At 43.8% G+C, this 21,328-nt stretch overlaps 2 long non-coding RNA genes across 2 annotated transcripts in view; one reads left to right on the plus strand and one right to left on the minus strand.

Annotated features, from left to right (window-relative positions):
- The window catches only part of LOC144754943 (uncharacterized), an 875,965-nt gene that overhangs the window by 48,961 nt on the left and 805,676 nt on the right, over nucleotides 1-21,328 (plus strand). The gene's annotated exons all lie outside the window — the stretch shown is intronic.
- Nucleotides 10,283-13,018, minus strand: LOC144753396 (uncharacterized). Its single transcript, XR_013594333.1, has 3 exons — nucleotides 12,877-13,018; nucleotides 10,997-11,074; nucleotides 10,283-10,487 (listed from the first exon to the last, which is right to left on the minus strand). It is a non-coding gene; the product is annotated as an uncharacterized LOC144753396 (long non-coding RNA).

The raw sequence follows: 21,328 nt of genomic DNA on the forward strand, positions 1-21,328 counted from the left end.
TTAATTACTGTGGATATATTTGAGCAGACTTGGTTATCACACTGAAAGGAAAAGTAACATTAAACAAATGTGCATTCTATATTTTTCATTTATACGTAAATTATTCACAGATAAAATGTCAAAAGGAGGAGCTCTACAAGAGAAACACCATGATAATTACAAAAGCCCACAAGCTTCCCATAGCTTTAGGTGCACAATATGTATCCCACTATGTGAAAGTAACTATGGGTTGTGTCTTTAGGTATACTCCTATAGAGAACAATCCGAAAAATTGAGTAAAATTGCGCTTTTTTGTTTCCTATTTTAACATAAATGTACTAAAAGCCATGGTTTTTAAGAAGGCTCTTGTATCGAGATGCGTACAGTTAAGCCAGTACTCACTACCAGAACTCTGGAGGATCAGATCATCCCCCAAAGAGTGATTACCAAACAAGCCAAGGAAAAAAATGTCTCCTTGGTACACTCCTAAGCTGTGTGAACTTAAACAACACTGTAAACGAGCAAAGATAATATGGGGGCAGTACTATGGGGAAGTTAACCAGCAGTGCTACAGACGTGCTATTCAAACCTACAAAACAGAAATGTAAAAAGCTCAAGCATTTTACTTTGAAGAAAATTCACTCTGGCAAACCACTCACCAGGGGAAATTTTCCACATTGCCAAAACTTTACTTAACACCCTGTCCACCTGTATTAATCCAACACCCCAACCCGGACAGTGTAACGATCGAGCCAAATTTTTTTACAAGAAAATTCAAGATATCAGTGGTCTATTTCATGCTCACCCCACCTCATCCCCTCTGTGCAATAATGCTCATCTGCCTCCTTATGATTTAGGATTAATGTAATTTCCCGAAATTGATTCTCACAAGCTAACAGAGATCTTCCAACAAATTAAATCTGTCTCTCCGTGTGACCTGGCCCCTCCACATATTATAGATATAGCCACTGATGAGATACTCCTTGCCATGTGTCGTGACCCGACAGTGTGGGCGACTGACAGTAGGGCGTTAGGACCCTGTGGGTCCTCAGGGAGAGTGACCAGGTCACCGGACACCAGATCCGGTGAGGGGACAGGAAGAGGACAGACAATGACCAGGACAGGGACGAGGACGGACGTGCTGACGAGGAGCTGCACGCGATGCCAATAAAGAGAATACCCGAGTAATCTGTGTACTGTGTTTGGTGTACCTCCGGGCGAACAGCATGAACACGACAACTGGCAATGAGGTCAAGAGACGGATCGACGCGTGTCCACTGAGGCGCCATCGAAAAACAAGGTGCACACCCTGGATGCGCTAGTAGCGAAAATCAGCTGGAAAAAGAAGCAGCAACACGGGAGTCCACCCCGACAGCCTCCGAGAGCAGATCCAGCCGACTGCGGTAAGCGCTGAGAACAAGAGCGCGATTCGAAGCTAGTGGCGCGAGCTCTCGCGAGAGTCTCGGCGGCCATTACAGAGTCAGGCGGCTGGGCCAATGAGAAGAGAGAACTGGAGTGGCGGCCATTTTGAGGACAGACAGGCGAGATTTCGATCGCGAAATCTCGGGAGAACGACAGCGGCGGCCATTTTAAATGGGACATTGACGAAATAGGCCATAAGAAACAATAGAGGCAACCATTTCAAGGCCAGGCGAAGAGGAAATCAATTGAAATAACACTAAAAAGAGACAATTAAAGAAACCGAAGAGAAATAAAGGCAGACAGAGGTAGAAAGAAGAGGAAAGGGACAGAAATATCTCCACAATAAGAGAATAAAGAGAAAAACAAAGGAACGAAGTGGAAAGTAAAGGAAAGGGACAAAAGATCCCCACAATAAGAGAATAAAAAGAACAAGAAAAGAACAAAATAAAATAAAAGGAAAAACAGAAAATAAAGCACAAATAAGGCACAAACAAAATAGGTAGAAAGAAAAGTAAAGGGACAAGAAAAAAGATCCCCACAATAAGAGAATAAAGAGAACAAGAAAAGAACAAAAGAAAAAAAAAGGAAAAAACAGAGAAGAAAGCACAAATAAGGCACAAACACAATAAAAGAACATGGCTGAGACCAGACAAAGCGCACAGTACCGCAGACCACTGCCATTTAGCGTCTCGGAGCCACAGGTGGGAATCAGATGGGAGAAGTGGATCGCCAAATTTGAAAGGTACATGGAAGCAACTGACGTGGTAGAAGCTAAACAACTGGGACTGTTCCTAAACCTGGTAGGAGATGAGGTAGATGACCTTTTAGTAACGCTACTAACAAGTGAAACAAAAACATACAAAGGGAAACAGAGAAACATTGACTTCGAAAGGTACAGCTTTAACATAGCGTTTCAACTGCCTGACGAATCGCTGGATGATTTCACAACGAGGCTAAGAAAACTAGTGACCCACTGTGAGTTGGAGAAATACGACAATGAGCAGGCCATCCGCCTAAGAATAATAGAAGGATGTCAGGACACTGATTTTCGCACAAGAATACTAAAGGAGCCGGCAACACTAGAAAAGATCTTGGAACTGGCACGAGCAGAAGCAAGAGCAACGACACATGCAAGACAGATGGAACGACGAGTTGAACAAGCTCACAGAATAACAGACAATGATTGATCAGGACACTGGAAGAAGGGGTCAAATGAACAAATGGCAAAGAAACAACAAGGGTCACAGTGCTACAGATGCGGGTTGGAATTTTCACACCGAGGAGCATGCCCAGCGTTTGGTCAGATATGCCGGAAATGCAATAGAATAAATCATTTTGCCACCATGTGCCAAGGCCACATGTCTGACAAAGGAAGCATCCTAAGAGAGGGGACAACAGAATGCAGCAAGGCTTTCGAAGACATAAGGGCGTCAGTAACAGCAGTGGATCACCTGGCGTATTTCGACCAGAACTTATGCACCGAACTGACCGTGGATGCCAGCACAGTGGGACTGGGTGCGATACTGGCACAACACAACCAAGGCAAGGAACCACCACGATGTGTCGTGGCACATGGGAGCAAAAGCCTGTCAGACGTTGAGAGAGCCTACTCTCAGCCAGAAAAAGAGAGCTTGGCAGTGGTGTGGGCATGTGAGCACTACCACATGTTCATCGACGGGAAGCAATTAACGAAAATAACAGATCGCAAGGCCTTAGTAACAACATATGGCAATCAGAGCGCCAAGATATCACCACTCTCAGGAGAAGAATTTATCAGGTTCCTGGACTACCTGAGGATCAAGCATCTGAAGATAACGCCCCTGTAGCCACAGGTCAATGAGAGGGCAGAACGCTTTATGGGGACAATCAAGAAAGCAATACAAAGAGCAAAGCTGACGGTAATATCGACTGGGCAGGCACTGGGCCAGGTGTTAGAGGATTACAGGAATACCCCTCACAGCTCCACAGGTCAATGCCCAGCCGAACTGGTGCTAAGGCGGTCGAGCAAGACAAGACTACCACAGATGGAGGCGAAGATGAGTGCGGATCGGAGCGACAGTGCAAAAAGAGATCAGGAAGCCAAGATGAAAATGAAAGCCTATGCGGATCAACGGAGACATGCGTCCGCATCGAAACTGAATGAAGGAGACCTGGTGGTGGTGAGACAGAAACAATATCAAAAATCGGAAAACCGGTTCTCCAAAGACTCACTGGCGGTGACGAAAGTGAAAGGATCGATGATAACGGCTGCCTCCGACCAACAACGAATCACAATAAACAGCTCGCACTTCAAGGAGCTGAAGGCGGAGGAAGAATAAACGGCAGCGGCAACTGCAGCCGCATGGAAGGAGGAAGATAGAGGACAAGGAAGCGATGGAGACACAAGATCACGAAGAACATGCAGTAAACAACAGAGACTCATTGAAGAGATGTAGAGCGACCAGTGCTCGCTCGCTCTCTCTCTCTCTCTCTCTCTCTCTCTCTCTCTCATTCTTTCCCCTCCATCAATATAACTGTGAATGAGGACTGTCAATGGTGGGCGACAGTGATTCTGGTAAAAGTGTCATGAACATTTGTTTGCAACAACGGGGGAGATGTCGTGACCCGACAGTGTGGGCGACTGACAGTAAGGCGTTAAGACCCTGTGGGTCCTCAGGGAGAGTGACCAGGTCACCGGACACCAGATCCGGTGAGGGGACAGGAAGAGGACGGACAATGACCAGGACAGGGACGAGGACGGACGTGCTGACGAGCAGCTGCACGAGATGCCAATAAAGAGAATACCCGACTAACCTGTGTACTGTGTTTGGTGTACCTCCCGGCGAACAGCATGAACACGACACCATGCGTAAAGTGATAAATCTGTCTCTCACCTCAGGTAACGTCCCTGCGTCATGTAAACTCACTACGGTCAAAGCATTACTGGCTGGAAAAAACAATCTTTGACCCTCTGGAGTTGGGGAACTATCAGCCCATTTCTCTCCTTCCTTTTATTAGCAAAATAGAGGAAAAATATGTTAACCAGAATATTTCCGTTCATCTAGAGAATCACAACCTACTCTACCCTACCCAGACTGGGTTTAGACCCAATCATGGTACAGAGATTGCCCTCTTAATAGTGGTTGAAGAATCCAAGAGATTACTCGACCAGGGAGGATTGGTTGCCATCATCCTGCTCGATCCAAGCCCGGAGTTTGACACCGTAAATCACAACATCATTGTGCATAGACTGATAAACATTGGAATCTAAGGAACTGCACTCTTATGGCTTACATCATTCCTGCAAGACAGGGCTTTTCAGGTCTTCGAAGACAGTGGTCTTCCCGATCCTCTCCCACTCAAGTGTGGAGTACCTCAGGGTTCTTCTCTGAGCCCCACACTTTTTAATGTTTATATGAGACATTTGGCAGATATCGTTACTCCATTTAGAATCTCAATAGTCACCTATGCTGATTGACACCCAATTAATTTTCTCTCTCAATCATGTTTCCAGAGTTCTGGCCACCTAGCGATCATCCATTGCATTATGAGGGAGAGAATGGGAGGACAATCCTTCTCGTATAGAGCGCCTTCACTGTGGAATGCGCTCCCCTCTTCTCTCTGCTCTGAAAACTGGCTGCTTCCCTTCAGGAAGATGCTCAAGACCTGGCTTTTTCCAAACCTCTCCCAGTTATAGGTTCCCCCCTGATAAAGTATTATGTGCCGTACTATCAGCGCTGGGATGCCTTTGGGTATCCATGAGCTATATAAGTGCTGATAATATAACATATAACATAACATTAGTGGGTTGAAAACTATATGGTCGACTTCACTTCACTTCACTGGTGCTAGAGACTCTGGCAATGACATTGACCTGAATAACTTGCCCGTGGGTCAATGCTACGTCTTGGGGGAACACTGTAGCATCCTCATCCCCAGCCTGCTAAGTCCCTGAATGCTACACAAATTACATCCACATTTTTTTCTTTTAGGCACATTGGAAAACTGCAATTAACCATGACAAGTAATTTTACTTATAACTGTTATCACCCCCCTCCCCAATCAGGAAACATGAAAGGGCCGCAAACACAGATAAGACTTTTGTCTCCCACGAACGTACTTTGGGAGGGGTAGGGTGCTGGGAAATGGCACCTCATTGGACTTACCTTGGGGCTCCAGAGGTATACAATATGGAAAAAGGAGCGATGATAAGGTGAGCAAATTGGTCTCCATGAATCAGGAATCAATACACAATGGGGGAAGAAGTGTGGTGCTAAGCCTTTTAAAGGTAGAAGCTACCTCAGTGAAAAATGGCTATACAGCCAATGCCCAAGACAGGAGGGAACAGATTTCAAGCCAGAGCCAACAGCATATTGACTGATTCGGAGTAGGGGGGATCCTCCACCCTCAGACCATATAAAGGAGGCAAACAAGTCAGTCTGGAGGAAGATGCTGGCCAGATAAGAATCTCCCTGAACTGGCCTTTATCTTATTACAGGAATAATGGAGTCCTTGGAGTGTCCAAATCCGCTTAGGATAGACAACCTATATTGGAGAAAACTATTTCATCCACGGAAAGTCGGAATCTCGACCCAATAGACTTTGCTTTGAAATAAAAGGTGGGAGAAACAATCTTTCCTACTGGAAAGGAATGTATCAAAGGGCCCTATACAGGAACACTGGACATTTATTGAAAGACTTTAAGAAAGAGATCTTCAGAACGTCAAGTGCATGTCTCTTTTGGTTGGAAACTGGAAATAAAAATCCTTCCTTTGCTCATACTTGGTTGCCTGATATCTACTTATTAGATGGAGAGGGATTACAATTCTAGAGACCGTATCAAATATTCAAGGATGGTCAACAAGCCCTTACCTTCCCTAGATGTGTTGAAGGTTTTTCTGCTCTAAGAGAATTTAAGGAATATGTCTATTTGTCTACATTTCATATCGCTAAATTTGTCTCCATCATACTATTTTCTGGTAGGATCACAATCACAAATTATGCCTTAGGATCCCCTTAGGAGTGGCAGGGTAAAAATCTCAAAAAAATCCAATCTTGCCATTTCAGGCAGAAATGAAGAGCTGGACAGATGTTATAGGCTCGAACAGCAGTGCTCCTCCTAACATTATGGAGAATTTAAGGTTAGGACAGCAAACAAATTATACTGCACTTACAAATTTGCTTTAAACAGCAGTTGTAATAATCACTAAAAGATCTGCTAATCGAGCAAAAGCAAGCACGCTGTTCACAAATATCAGTTTGCCAGCTTATGAAAATATGCACATTTTGCTTTCAAATGCACATTTTTTATCTCAGAATACAATACTGTATATGTTCTAGGAATATCGTTTTGTCACGGATTAGCACGATCATGCCAAGGATGACCCGAATATGTTATGAATAGCTGCCAAAATCTCATGGGCAGAACTCTTACACTTGCCTTCACATACAGTCACGCACCTATGTATGCACACATGCATTCACCTACATGTAAACACACATCCACACGCGCTCTCTCTCTCTCTCTCTCTCTCTCACACACATGCACACACCCACAATGAGATTGGCATGAAGGGATTTATTAGGGCTATCCCATATCATTGTCATGTGATTCCAGATCTGCAGTTGGTGAAAGAGCAGTGATGTGAAGCACTCCATTACAGAGCCAAATGTCCTTTTTAAATTTCCCCAGGAGGAGAAAGATCAAATATGGAAGATAGATACAATTAAAAATGAAAGGTGGTGACATTCTGCTTCCACTTCTTGACAGCTGACATTCTGCCTTAATTTGAATCCACTTATTTACTGGTAGGCTATAGATTGGCCTGGCTAACATGATTGTATTTATGTGGAATTATGTCATGCCACATTCTGCAATAGAATAGCCAATGGGCCAAAGATGCAGGAAAGCTCAAGCGTGGTGTCTTAAAGAAGTTAAGCTGAGAGTCTACTGAAACACCAAGTTCACTGCATGATAGGAAAAGTTGAAGTCAAATTAGGCACCAACATTTTTCAACTTCTCTGACGGTGACAAAGCGATAATGTAAAGATTTGTTGGGTGTGGACTACCATTTCAGTGTTTTCAGCTTCTAACCAAGACACAGTTTTAGTTCACCTAAGGACAACTGGCTACTGCCTCAAGTTTGTTCAGAAATGGTAGCATCTTTGACTAACCTTATGAAGAGAAAGAAGCCAGAACAGTTCTTAACTTTCTATATCCAATACACCTTCTGTATTACCCCGGTCCTCTGAAACCCAAATATGAGTTATCTGTACAGGGAACAGAATGACCTAATCAAACAAGTAAAGGGGTGGTATTCAGTCAATTAGGCTGAGATGATATAGAAGTCCACATTTTGTTCTTCATTTGAAATTATTTAATAGGAAAAAAGAAATTGTCCCACCTAGAAGGAATGTCAACTTCTTCCCTTCTAATGGGAAGACAGAGCTGAACTCTATTTGTCGGGCTCTGGTCCTATAAACAATAGAAATGATGGCAAAACACTTCTAGTGCTGCCAGACCCCAAGTGCTGATAGCCTTCTGCAAGCTGGATACAATGATCATCAGAATCATATCCTTCTCGAGGATTGACTCCTCTTGCCACCATTTACTCTTTCCTCTATGTAAAGTGTAGCTGTTTTCTTTGAGGGTTTCCATTCCACCCTCACTGTCATTCTATGGATTTGTTCTGTCACTGCTTCAATGGAAAACAACTCTTGGCTGAATTTTGTTGTACGTTAGGGCAAACCTTTTAGTTTCCAAGAACCCTCAGCGAAGAAAGTAGGTGAGGTACTGGCTTGTTTAGAGGTCTCTGCTTGTTTCAAAGCTTTACCTCTGGATTGGTTGGTATTATTGTAGTGTTTTCAAAATGTACAAAATGTAAAAATATTGTGAAAAAATTATTCTTTATAATTATTGTTTTCAATGAAGCATAGAATCTTAATGATGAACTTATGATGTTGCACTTGGAACAAATTACCTAGGTCACTGAGGAGTGTAAATAATGCTATGAATAGTTATGCCACATTTTTATGTAATACACCAACATTTTAAAAATAGATGCAGTTTCTGGTGTTCTACTCAACTTGCTCCTGACCATTGCTCCTCCCAATCAGTGTATCACTGAAAAGCCATCTCTCCCAGGCAATACAGCTGGATTGGAGAAACCTAAGTGCGCATGTGAGGTTGGCCGGCCTACAACGGTCAGCCAAACACTCATGCGCACTTAGAAGTACACCAACAATTCCACCTCCCACTCCCACTCCCATAACCCTGGCCCTGCCCCTCCTTACAACAGCTGAAAAATAAAACAATGATAAAATATTGTTTTATTTTTCAGCTGCTGGCCCTGAGCGAGTGGGGCGCCTAACGTTGATCATTCCATGCTGAATTTGCAGAACCTCTTAATAGCTTTTGTGATTTGTCTATAAAACCTTTGGGTTTCTGTTTTTTGTGGGATGTTTCTTTCACTATTTTCTGGGTGATTTTACATTTTCCTCCAAGACTCTGTTCATTTTGCTTTAGACTTGCTATTGGGATGCTGTCCATACTCTTTATGAGTTTGACACTTAGAATTTTTTATTTAGGTTCTGCTTATTTACAGATTATTAGGTTTATGAATTTTCATTTTTCTGTACTTCTGTAATTGGGTCTTCATGGCATTTCATGCATTTTCCTCTGTACCACATTTTGAATATTCTGTAATAAATTCACTGTTTGTCCTATTTTTGCTCTATAACTCAGTTCTTTAACCTCTTGGAGGCTCATGACGAGCTGAGCTCGTGATGAGGCACAGTGGAGCTGTGCTCATGACAAGCTGAGCTCGTCATAACGGCCGTGGTATGCCCACGTGGGGCTAATTCCCCTCCTGTGCGGGGCATTCCATTAAGTGGGCGGAGTCATGACGAGCTCAGCTGGTCATGACTACTGCGGCACCGCGGGTAGCTCCCCCCCCCCCGCCGCGGGGGAATTAGCCCGCGGCGAAGAGGTCACGTTTTCAAGAGCGTAGTTTATTTAACTCTGCTAAGTTGTGTGTTCCTGATGAGCAGTTAAGTCTCTAACCACTAGATCAACTGGATACAGCAGTGCTGATTTTTTTCGGTAAAAATCAGGGTGATCAAATACTTGGGTTCTGGATATTTTTAGGGCTCAGCTCCCACAGTATCACTTTTTGTTGTTGTTTCAAGAACGTTTTTATGTTCATTGAACGATATTCAGAGAGCCACTAGAGTAGCCCTTGCTGTTGCTGTAATGAGGGAAGCCTCAAATGTGAGGCCAATTTCCTTTTTGAAATATGTCCAGTTCTTTGTGAACATGCACAGAAGCAAGGGTGGGGACTACTTTTAGTGCTTGCACAGCACAGCGGGTTCCAGTAACAGGAAAACAACACGACATTTCACCAAGTATTTGGAAATAATATACATGGCATTCCGAAGAATGAAAAGTCATAGGAAAAACAGACCAAAACAAATAATACAACAACGTAATGTAGGTTTTTAAGGGACCTGTATATTCTCGGAGGATATGGTATGGCGTCAATTTCTCACCATCACAGCTGGTTGTGCAATTTCTTGTGTTGCCTAAGTTTCTTTTGGTACATATGTTTATAACATCAGGTCTCCCTTTCCCTGAATCTCGCTCCAAGTATTTGCTGTGTCTCTTCAATAATTTAGATGCTCTCCTCAAAAATTTCCGTACAACTATATTTAGCAGGTTTAATCAGAAGTACTGTAATCAGTTCATAATGCTGATTCATGTTCTAAGCAATTAGCTATGACAAGGCCAAAGAACCAGCATGGGGCAGTTTATTTGATGAAAGATTTTAATATTGGTGCTTGCAAAATTTCCAAACAGTAATCATAAATAAAGTTTCACATTTTAATTAAATATATGGTTAGTCAGGAAGGCACTGGTCTGAATATCGCAAGTGGTATAGCATTCTAGCATGTTTCATGCGAGTCCTGAACATACACTTTCCAGTGCTGCGCATAGCTGGTGAGGTATGTTGACTCTGAGTGCTGTACACATCACTTCTTGCATCCACCCTGGTGGGATGGCTTCTGCTGGTCCTGGCAAGGCTCGGGCGGGCAAGGGTTGCAGGGTTTCACTGGAAAGGAGTTGTATGTGGTTAATACATGTGGAATCTTATTAAAAGTTCAATTTGCATAGACTTTGTTATAAACAGTGAGCATAGCACTCCTGTTGTGTGAGTTAATGCAGAACCCTTACAGTTTCACCTAGTTATTGTAACAAATTATATTAAACAATGAAAAAATTTTTTCATTGTACTGGGAGTGCTACAGTTGGCAAAATTCTATTTGCATGGAGAGCTGAAAATCCATACCTCGTATCTGATAGATGATTAAACACTAATGCTTTCGCATTAATTTAACCATGTACTTATTCACATTATTACTTTGTTTCATATTGCATATCATAGCAAATAGACCTCCATGTGGGAAAGGTCAAATTCAAAAATCTATATCATTATAATTTACATTTAGAAAACTGCAGCACAGGTTGATATTAGGACAAACATAAGTTAACAAAGGATTAGTCTATGAAATAGGTGATAAACAGTTTATCAACATGACAGTTGTGGTGCATCTTCCATACCTGGCTCAGGACACTTTGGGGCCTGGTCCTGGCACTGCTGAACTACCCGGTCCTGGCACTGTTGAACTGGTGTACAGGCTGAAATGAATAGTAAGAACAATTTAGAAAATGGGGTGAAAATCAAATAGGTAATTACTGTGTATTTCCCAAAAATTTGAAGGACTCTTGAATGTTTCAGTATTTATGGACTTCATTACAGGGTCCCCCTTATCAGGGGCATTGGCAAACACAGGGACAGAGTTATGGGGGAATTTAAATCCACAGCCTGAGGTTCTCCTTAGGAATGACGAGTTATCAGAGGAATCAGCAATTCTGGGTTCTATTCCCCCAGTAATCCCCCTTTTTCTCTGGAGCATCACCCAGGGATGTTTGCATCTTTCAGCAGTTGCACACTCAGGGTGATACTAAGCAGATCATTGCGTTCTCCTGGATCGCTTAATGCCAGTGGAGGCAGCAACTTTTATTAGTAGCCCCCTCGGAATTAGGGAGGGATCTTAATGAGACTATGAAATATAAAACTCAGTAATTCAGGGTCTTGAGTTGATCAGTTCACAGAGCAAGAAACTGACTGGAAAAGCCAAACTTTACCCAATTGATATTTTACCACCCAGTAGAGAACACAAAGTAGTACCTGCCTGGATGATACAAAATGCAGAAGCCAAACCTGATATCCTAGAGATTTGGATATCACAAATAATATATTAAGAAAAGGCAATTTTAAGCTGAATTTAAAAATTTTGATTATGGTTAAATGTAAAGGAAAGAAGAGCAGTACGCCATTTGTACACTCTGAAAGAGGGATGTACTCTACTGCTTTAAATTGTTGGATTCCTGGATGATTATGGATTCCTATGGCTTAATATGATGTTGGGCTCCATTTAGTCTTTCGGTTTACACAGGAAGGAAGATAGATGACTTACACTGTGCGTACTTAAGTATTGGATAGCAGGTAAATGGTTTGACACATCAGTCTACAAAACATTAAACAAAATAAACTAGCTTCCGGGGATTGGACTTGAATGGCAAAAAATGAATGTTTAGCAGACCACTATTCTATGGCCACCTGTCTGTCACTGCAATGTCCCTGGGAGTGTTCCCAAAGGGTTGATGGTAGAATTTTCAGCAACATTTCCCAACTGATACTGCAGATCCCTGTCAGTTTGGTGGCCCTATTGTGAAACTCAAAAGAGCCCCACAAATGTTTTCATACTGATTTTACAATGCATATACAGTTAACAATTTCAAAACTTTTTCTAACAAAATGTTTCTGTCTAGATAAAGCAACTTCAAAGTTCCAAAATATTTACCTACATTCTGAATATAGATGTTAATTTTGATTGCTTCGTCATCCAGCTTGCAGTTTCCATGATTGGTGTAACACAATATATGGTTTATAGTCTACCCCTCTTTTAATCCAATACATAATACATTGTCTAAAGGTTTGTGTTTGCTCTCACCCAATGCTTAATTCCCATACATTATTGCGTTTCATTGCTGATTTATCTTACATCCCTCCTTCTGGGAGACCCCTCCCTCGATTTACCATTATTACTCAGAGAATGAACACCCTTTCAGTACTCCAGCGCCCAGCTCTACAAGTCTCATCACACAGTCCTTTATGTACAGCTTCACCTGCAGTTGTATATGTTGATCTTTCTGCTACATCAGTACATTCCGAGGTACATCAGCAGAGAAACACCTACACAGTCTCTCAGTGCATCAGCATATTTCATGCAATGCCTGCCTACGTCACTGATGCGGTGTCATTGAAGAACATTGCTAATCGCTAATTAGTGCGGCAAAACAGAGGTATTGTTTAGCACTCTCCTCTGAATCAAATATATATAATTAAGAAAGTGCTGTTGCTTGGCATCACTCACGCTCCTGGCAGGGTTCTGGCTGGCACGGCTCCGGGCACTGGGGCTTCTGCTGGTGCTGCTGGTGGTGTCCTCCGCCCTTGGCTGACATGGTTCTTTCAGGCTCTGTGGGGCACGATCCACTCTCAAAGGAAAACTGGAGCAGCAATTCTCTGATCTGTGTCTACTCTGTCTCAAGAAGGTGATTATATACCCCAAGCAGAGCCCCACCCATGAGTTATGGGGCAGTATTCATCATGAAACTGACTCACTCGTGATGTGGTAAGACGAATAATGAGCATGGAACAAATGAGACATATCTAAATAATGGCATCCTTGTCCGTCATGCAGGGCATTTCCCTGTGTAGCATTCCATGCCACACCTTGAAAATAAAAACTTAAAACGTGCTGCACAGTTTAGGATTAGGAAATTATAAATTGTCACACATATTCTGCATGATTTCTGTAAGAAAGGAGGGTGTATACTCAGTGATGAGATTATATCCAAAATATTTCATTTCCTGGTTGACTTGACCCAAACTCCAGTTCTTTGGTGACGAGCAATAAGGTTCTCTAAGTGGACAACTTGCCCATGGGTTTAGTTTTGTCACAGAAATTTAAAATTTCTAAGAAATCTCTGTAGGACAGTAAACCAGGTGTATGTGAAGTTCTAAAGTTGGTGACTTGAATATTTTTAATATATTTTCCAAAGGCATCTGAGCTTGGTGCCGTGCGAATCTAGTGAAGTATTAAAAAGAGAGATAGGCAGCTTTAGCACTCCTTGACAACATGACACCACTGCCGCCACCATGAGGGGCAGTGGGTGTCCAGCTCTGCTCTAACCCCATTCCTCATAGCCCTTTTAGTGTGCTGTCATTCCACTCTGCATGACACAAAGGGATGTACAAAAGTTCCCCGGGAAGAGTGACAGAGAGGGGTGTGTGTGCTAGTGAGTGGGGGGAATCCCCTAGTTGGAACTAGAACCCTCACACACTCTGCGTCATTACCTAGACGCTGTTCGTGGGGTAGGTGGAACCGTTTGGACTGCTGCCGCCGGAGGTACTATACCTCCCCAGCCAGTCCCACGGGAGCAGACTGAGAGGTCCACCAGAGATCCGGTTTAGGGCTTTTGCAAACTGCAGCAGGACTGACTAGCCTGCATCTTGGTATTACTGACTGAAACACGGTCATATACCTACCTGCAAGTTTTAACCCTTCACTTTTGTATATATATTTGTCACTAGTATTTTCACTGTGTGGTACGATCCTATTTAGGTCCTGAAGAATTGCCATCAGGCAAGAAACATGTCGACCGATAATTGAGGGTAGTAGTCCAATTGACCTTAGTAGTACTGGGGTCATTGTCTCTCCCCTCCCATACCACCATTCTTTGTTTTTAACCAAGGGAGTCTACTACGAGAATAAATTTTATATGTGGACTGACTCACCTTTTTTAACTTAAAACCCACGTCACGACCACACTCCCCAGGCCCTCTCACACACATGCACCATATGGCGGGAACAAAAGATCTCCGATAAAGAGCCCCGGTTTCGGGAGCCCGTCAGACATTGCAGCGCCAGTCTGACGAGGAGCAGAGCCCATATGATGAAGCATGACACCTAGCTTGCTGGGTGTGTGAGGGTTCTAGTTCCAACTAGGGGATTCCCCCCACTCACTAGCACACACACCCCTCTCTGTCACTCTTCCCGGGGAACTTTTGTACATCCCTTTGTGTCATTAGTCTGTAGGACGAGTACACTGGACCCCGTAAAATATTGTCCTAGCTTTGTTCCCCTCCTTGTATTGATTCCACTCTGCATGTCTGCTCCAGCCTTCCTCCCCACTCCATGATCCTGTGGGAAGGATGTAGATCTACATTGAGAGATGCCACAGGAATTTTTGTTGTGGATACCCTGCCTACTGGACATCCTACGGCAGGAAACCCTTCTTAGCAGCAGCAGAGTCACTTCACCTTTGTTGAATGCCAGGCAGATCGAGGATACCTAATGCACTTTTGCCAGCGCGGTAGGTACTGGCTTCATATGCTCCCTACTGAAAGTTCATTTTTCCTTTTCTTAACTACCTCTCTCTGTCTCTGTCTATGCTTCACCTTCTTGCCTGGCGCTCCTTCGTGGTTTCTGCTGATCTGGTCCGTTGTTTGTGTTCGCTGCAGTTGAGAGCCGTTGGTCAGCCGTTGGTCAGGCGTCAGGCGTCGGTGCTGGCCGGTTGAGCGGTGAGCGGTGAACCGGGAGGTCCGCAGGCATCTGTCACTGATACGCCTCGGCATCTGCTGCTGAGACCCCGCGGGGGGGTTGCTGCTCATTATCTTTCTTTGCGTGGGGCAGAGCGGAGATGGAGACGGGTTGCTGGGAGCTGGGAAATCAGAGCGGACCGCGGACTGCAGACCACGGGACCGCGGGAGCGCCTGACCCCGCCCCGACCCCTGCTCCGCATTGTATCGCATCAGAGCCGCAGAGAGACTGAGCAGCTGAGCGGCTGAGCGGCTGAGCGGCTCGTGAGCGACTGAGAAGGGGAGAGAGACCTGCCCGCTGCTTACATCTGCCGAGCTAGCTGAGCTAGCTGAGCTTGCATCGCCTGCATCACATTGTCGGTCAGTCGGTCGCCCGGACAGCGGTTAGCAAATCAGAGGTTAGCCCCAGCACTATAGTGCAATTGAATTACCGAACTGTCATGGGGTAGCTACCACTGATCCCCAGGACTTTCTGGTCTCTCTGTTCTCACACCAACCTGCTAGCTAATCGACCTCCACTCAGTTTATTGCCATTTGCCCATTGCCCATTGTCCGCCCGTTTGCCATCTCACCAGATTGCCGAGCTGCCCGCCTTGCACTCTGTCCTGAATCTAGCGCCACTTCCTGCAGCGGCGGCGGGTGGCTGCTAGATAAGCAAGGCAGGGCACGGCTGGTCAGGGAGGTCAGTCTGGGTTGCCCGGGAGCCAGAGGACAGGAATTTTTCTGCAACAAAGGGGCGTGAGAGCTAGCGGCCGAACAATCAGGCCATTAACCGACAAGAGGAGTTTGGATTTCATTGGCTTTACTGGTTACTCAACAACTCCAGCCCCAGTTCATTGGCGGGGTGCCTTTTGGGGGGTGGTTTGGGCTTGTTTGTGCTGACAGCCACACGGGGGGTTAAAGCTGGAACAGCCTGGAAAAAACCAGCGTAAACAGCACCAACAGGGCACATAAGGAGATTTGTCCACTTGGTCTCGCTTGACACCCTTCAACCTATCTACTAACTCGTAACTAAGGGACCGAGCCCACAAAATGAGATCAGGAAGGGTTCGAGGAGGCCCAAAGAGTAAAGGAGGAGCAAAAAAACGCAAACAAACAACTAAGGCACCCGAGGAAACCTAAGGGTCTCCGCCAGCTAAACAGAGCTCCTTAATAGACATAACATCGGACAAGCCTGTTTCTAACAACTCAAAAAGTGACATTACGGTTAATGCAGAAAGGAGCAAAAAAATAAATCAATCTTCGTTCCAACCCAAAATTTATACAAAATTCTGTTTTCTAAAAAATGCAGGGGATACCCTATTCTGCATATGCTCCTGGAACATCAACGGTTTAGCCACCAAAATACTGGATTCAGAATTTGTAGCTTATATAAGATCTTTCGACATAGTGGCCCTACAGGAAACATGGCTTGCCGAACCTCCACATCTCCAGGGATATCTACGTTTTTTCACAAATGCCAAAAGGTCAGCTAAGTACGGGCTAAGGCGGTCTAGCGATTTATGTAGCAGTCACTAGTTTTGTCAGGATAGAAGAAATTGGTCCTTCTTCAGAAGCTAATCTTGCAATTAAGTTGGCCCTAGCACCCCAAGGTTCAGAGAAAGCCAACAGTTACTGCATTCTTATCAATGCTTACATCCACCCTAAAGGGAAAAAAAAGCAGTAAAGGAATTATACAACTTCTTGGAGGAATGCATTATGGGAATATCAACAACTAATATTGTGCTCACAGGGGATTTCAACCTCAACCTCATGGGTACTCGGTAGCGATGGGTGAAATTTTAATAGGAAGGGCACACCAACATTTTATGGCGTGCACTGGACCAAATGAAGTCACAAAATGGGAACAATTCACAACCACCATGTCGAACTATGCAACACAGCCCAAAGCATCTGCAAAGATCAGCAAAATTGACAATCTATCCCGTGAGCACAGAGAAAAAATTAAGGAAGCAAAAAACATGATATACTGTTTAATGAGGGAAATACAGTTGGACCCCAATGAAAAAGCAAAGCAAAACCATCTTCGGACACTGAAATTCAAACTAAAAAAGCTGAAATGGGAGGCAACCAAAACAACGGAGGACAACTTGTGGGCAAAACTTCACTCAGACATTAAACAGAATGATGGGGCAAGGTTTTGGAAAACCATTAACTCGCTAACATGTCCGGCAAACCTGGGGGTCTCATCTAACATTACAGAGGAAATATGGGCATTCTATCATGGCAAGCACTTTAATCAAGACCCATTCAAAAACCAGGACTTATCTATATCAGCTATCAGAATAGACCATAATGTTGACAATGCACAACAAACACAATTGTGCACAAACACTAAAGACAAATATGACTTAATTAACCCCTCAAAGCTACAACACAACATCAAATGCCAAATCAAAAAAGGCAGAAGGGAAGGAGCTCCGGGACATAATGGGATCCCGCCAATCCTCTTCAAGCAAGATGCGGATTGCTGGGCAGCAGCTCTTGAACCCCTTTTTTGGAAATCAGGTGCTCGAACATCTTGCCAGACTCCTGGAAGGGCTCTATTATTACCCCAATATATAAAGCAGGGTATAGGGGTCTCCCCCAAAACTACTGACTAGTGGCCTTAATTGACAATGTAGCGAAGTACTTCGCAGGTTTACTGCTGGAGGAACTGCAGGTATGGGCTGCAAAGAAATCCCTCATACCGGTTTATCAGACAGGCTTTGTCAAAACAGTGGGCACGACGACTAATATCCTAACTATGGGCCTACTAATAGACAAGGCAGAGACGAAAAAACTGCCCCTACATCTCTGCTACATTGATTGTAAAGCGGCTTTTGACAACATTAACCGGAACCTTCTGTGGTCAAAATTAAAAAGCTGAGGATCTCAAAACCGCTGTTGGACCTGCTAATAAACCTGCACACGGAGACCTGGATACGGATAAAGGTGGGGGACGGCTCACTGCTGTCTAGGCGCATACCGACAAACAATGGCCTCAAGCAGGGCTGTGTCTTGGCCCCAACACTGTTTAATCTGTTTTTGGGCGACTTGGCACCAAATTTGACTAACTGCAATTCACATGCTCCTAAACTAGGAGGGCTTAACCTACCATGCCTCTTATATGCGGACGACATTGTTCTAATAAGCCACACTAAAGTAGGGCTTCAAAACCTCCTGAACACCACACAGAGTTATTCCGAGGCAAATGATCTAAAAGTAAATCTCGAGAAAACTCAAACTATGACCATCAGCAAAGGAAAAAGAAAAACGTTCACGTGGTTCTGGAATAAATCTCGCATTAAAGACACGCCAATATATAAATATTTAGGCGTGAAGATTGACAATGGCGGTCGATTCAGTGTACAAAGGTAGCATTAAAGGCAAAGGGATTGCTCTGGCAATTGCTTTAAAAACCTTGAATAATAAGCTATCTGGCCCATCATTAACACCTTTGATACAAGTTATTCGAGCCAAATTACTGCCTACAATCACTTATGGAAGCGAGGTCCTACGAGGCAGAGATGCAACAATACTTGATAGCACAATCATAGCCGCATATAGAATTATCTTTAGCCTTCCTAAGCGGACCTCCCCACCACAGATTAGGCTGGAGTTTGGCATCCAACAACAGCTCCTGGCACGTCAGGGGGCTTATATCTGTGTATGGGACAAAGTGAGGAAATCTGCACAAGGAACATTGAACGAATATCTGTGGAGGGAGATAGAGCAGTCTTCGACTTCGCCTGCAGCTAAATATCTAGCAAAAAGCCTTGCAAATACCGGGCTGGAACAGCTTTGGGCTTCCTCCTCAGATCACAAAACTTTCAACAAATTGGTAAAGAAATCTATCAAACACCAGTGGTGGGCACAAGATAAAACAGATTTCTCAAAAAGAACGCACGCTTGGATGATTTTGAACTCATATTCGGCAAAAGCTCCTCAGAACTATTTTGGCCTGGGCTATGTCAAAAAGACCAACATGTGCTTCTTAAGATACAGACTAGGGTTGCTGCCCTGCACTCAGAATCTCCCACACTGGTTAAAAAAGAAAGCAGGTTTGCCATGCCGGCTATGTGGTTACATGCAAGAAGATATGATTCACCTGCTATGCTCTTGCGAGAAAATGCAAGCGGAGAGGAAACTTCTTTTGAAACAGCATTTTATTCGATTTGGGATACGTACACGAAGGAGTGCAGTACTTACCTGTTTCTCATCTCAGGACCCTCAACTGAGCTGCAGCCTTGTAAAATTTCTAAAGGCTGTGGAGAAAAAAATGCCAGGACTAGAATCTTGAACCGACCTGTTACTAACCTGTTTTACAATACAAACGATGCCTACTGTCCAAATACTGTGTGATAAATGAAAGGCTAATACGATTTTATAATTATGACGAACAGAACATCAATGTTCATACTATGATGGTTTTAAACATATGTGATTTTATATTGTGTTTTATCTTAATTCATATTTTGTATCGCATTGCATTGGTTTTAATTAACTGTGCAAACAAAATGATCTTATCTTATCTTATCTTAACTACCACTAATAGTGATAGCAATTCCAGAATAATTAGAATTAAAATCAGCAACAAGACTCTTGAGAAAGTGCCCTGCTGGAATGTTGAAGTACTGACTGAACCCAAAATGCAGAGCACTATTCTACTAACAATTACTTTTTAATGTAGGCTTATAGCCCTCTATAGAGGACTATACTGGTCATCAAAGGCCTGTTCCATCAGGGCAAAGGCCTTTAGCAAGGGGGTTAGACTTTAATGCCAGTATAGCCCAGCTACTGAGGGCTATAAGGCTATTAGAACATTACGTCACTAGAAAGTAGAATAAAACAAAGGCCCTCGGGCTCTGTGAGGCGTTTGTTCACAGCAACAGCTGTGATGGACAACATTGGAATATTGGTGCTCCGGGTTTCTACCAGCCATTAGAAGCCCGTAGCACGCCATTGTTTACAATGAGCTCCCAACATTTCAATGTTCACATTATTATTATAAACCTGTCTGCATTTTGTCAAACAGTTGCTAGTAGTGGTGTCCTCTGCCCTTAGCAGACGTGGTTCTCTTGGCATGGCATGGTCTGTTCTTGTGAAACACAGGGATGTTCTTTGGTCTGTGCTCCCTACATCCCTACATCCCAAAGATGGATTATTTTACCGGGGCCAGACAACCTCCTTGAGGGGATGATGCAATAATCATCATGAGCCAGAGCCAAAGTGATAGGATGAACAAGGAGTAGAACATAAATAACATACATACAATTGAATTTATAAAGGGCACAGCTGCAGCCAAAGAGGCATCCCAGTGCTAGCGGCTTTAAAGTAAAACAAGCAGTTGATCAAACCGACAATAGGAGGCCGGATTATCAAACAGGTAGGTCTTCTGAAGTTTACAGAAAACTGATTCGGTGGGGGCAAAGTGAAGAGTCAAAGTCAAGGAGTTCCAGAGTTTGGCGGTTAAGAAGTAAAAGCAGCAACCAACTTTTCTTGCCATGCTGAATCTAGAACCACATAGACGTTTTTGTCCTTTGGAGAATGATGGTAAGGATGCAATCTTTTTCATAGTAGGGAAATGTTTGGTCGCACACTCTGTAGGCAAATGTTAGGGTTTTAAGATTGATGTGGCTAACAATGAGTAGCCAATAAAGACTGCATGAGGGGGCCATGAGAGTGGAGTGAGCAGGAATCTTCAGAATCAGCCGATCTGCAGCGTTATGTAAAAGCTGCATGCAGTGAAGCAGATACAATGGTAGACCTAGGTAGAGGCTATTTGCTTAATCAAGTTTTGAGGTTACAAGGGCATGAATGACGGATTTATGGTTTTCCTCAGGAATCTAGTGGATCATCTTCCTGACCGATTTCAGCCTGAGGAAACAGCTGGCTGACACAGCTCTAACCTGAGGTTCACAAGATAGATTGGAATCAAATTTGACCCCATGATTTCTTACCACAGATGAAGAGGTGGGGAGGGGAACCTCAGAAGGCCACAAATTGTAGGAGTCTGGGTGACTGTAAGTGCCCCAAAAAAGTATTTCTGTTTTGTCAGATTTCAGTTTGAGGCAGCTCACATTCATCCATTCGGTGAGAGCCTTCAGACATTCCTTGGATGTAGTTGATGCTCCCATATTGCTCTCCTGGAATGAGCGCATCAACTACATTTTGTTGTCATTTTAGATAACCCTTACGCCCCATGCCTTCATCAAACTAGCCAGGGAGACCAAATGAATATT

The sequence above is a fragment of the Lissotriton helveticus genome, chromosome 5_1, assembly GCF_964261635.1.
Source record: "Lissotriton helveticus chromosome 5_1, aLisHel1.1, whole genome shotgun sequence".
NCBI classification, from domain to species: domain Eukaryota; kingdom Metazoa; phylum Chordata; class Amphibia; order Caudata; family Salamandridae; genus Lissotriton; species Lissotriton helveticus.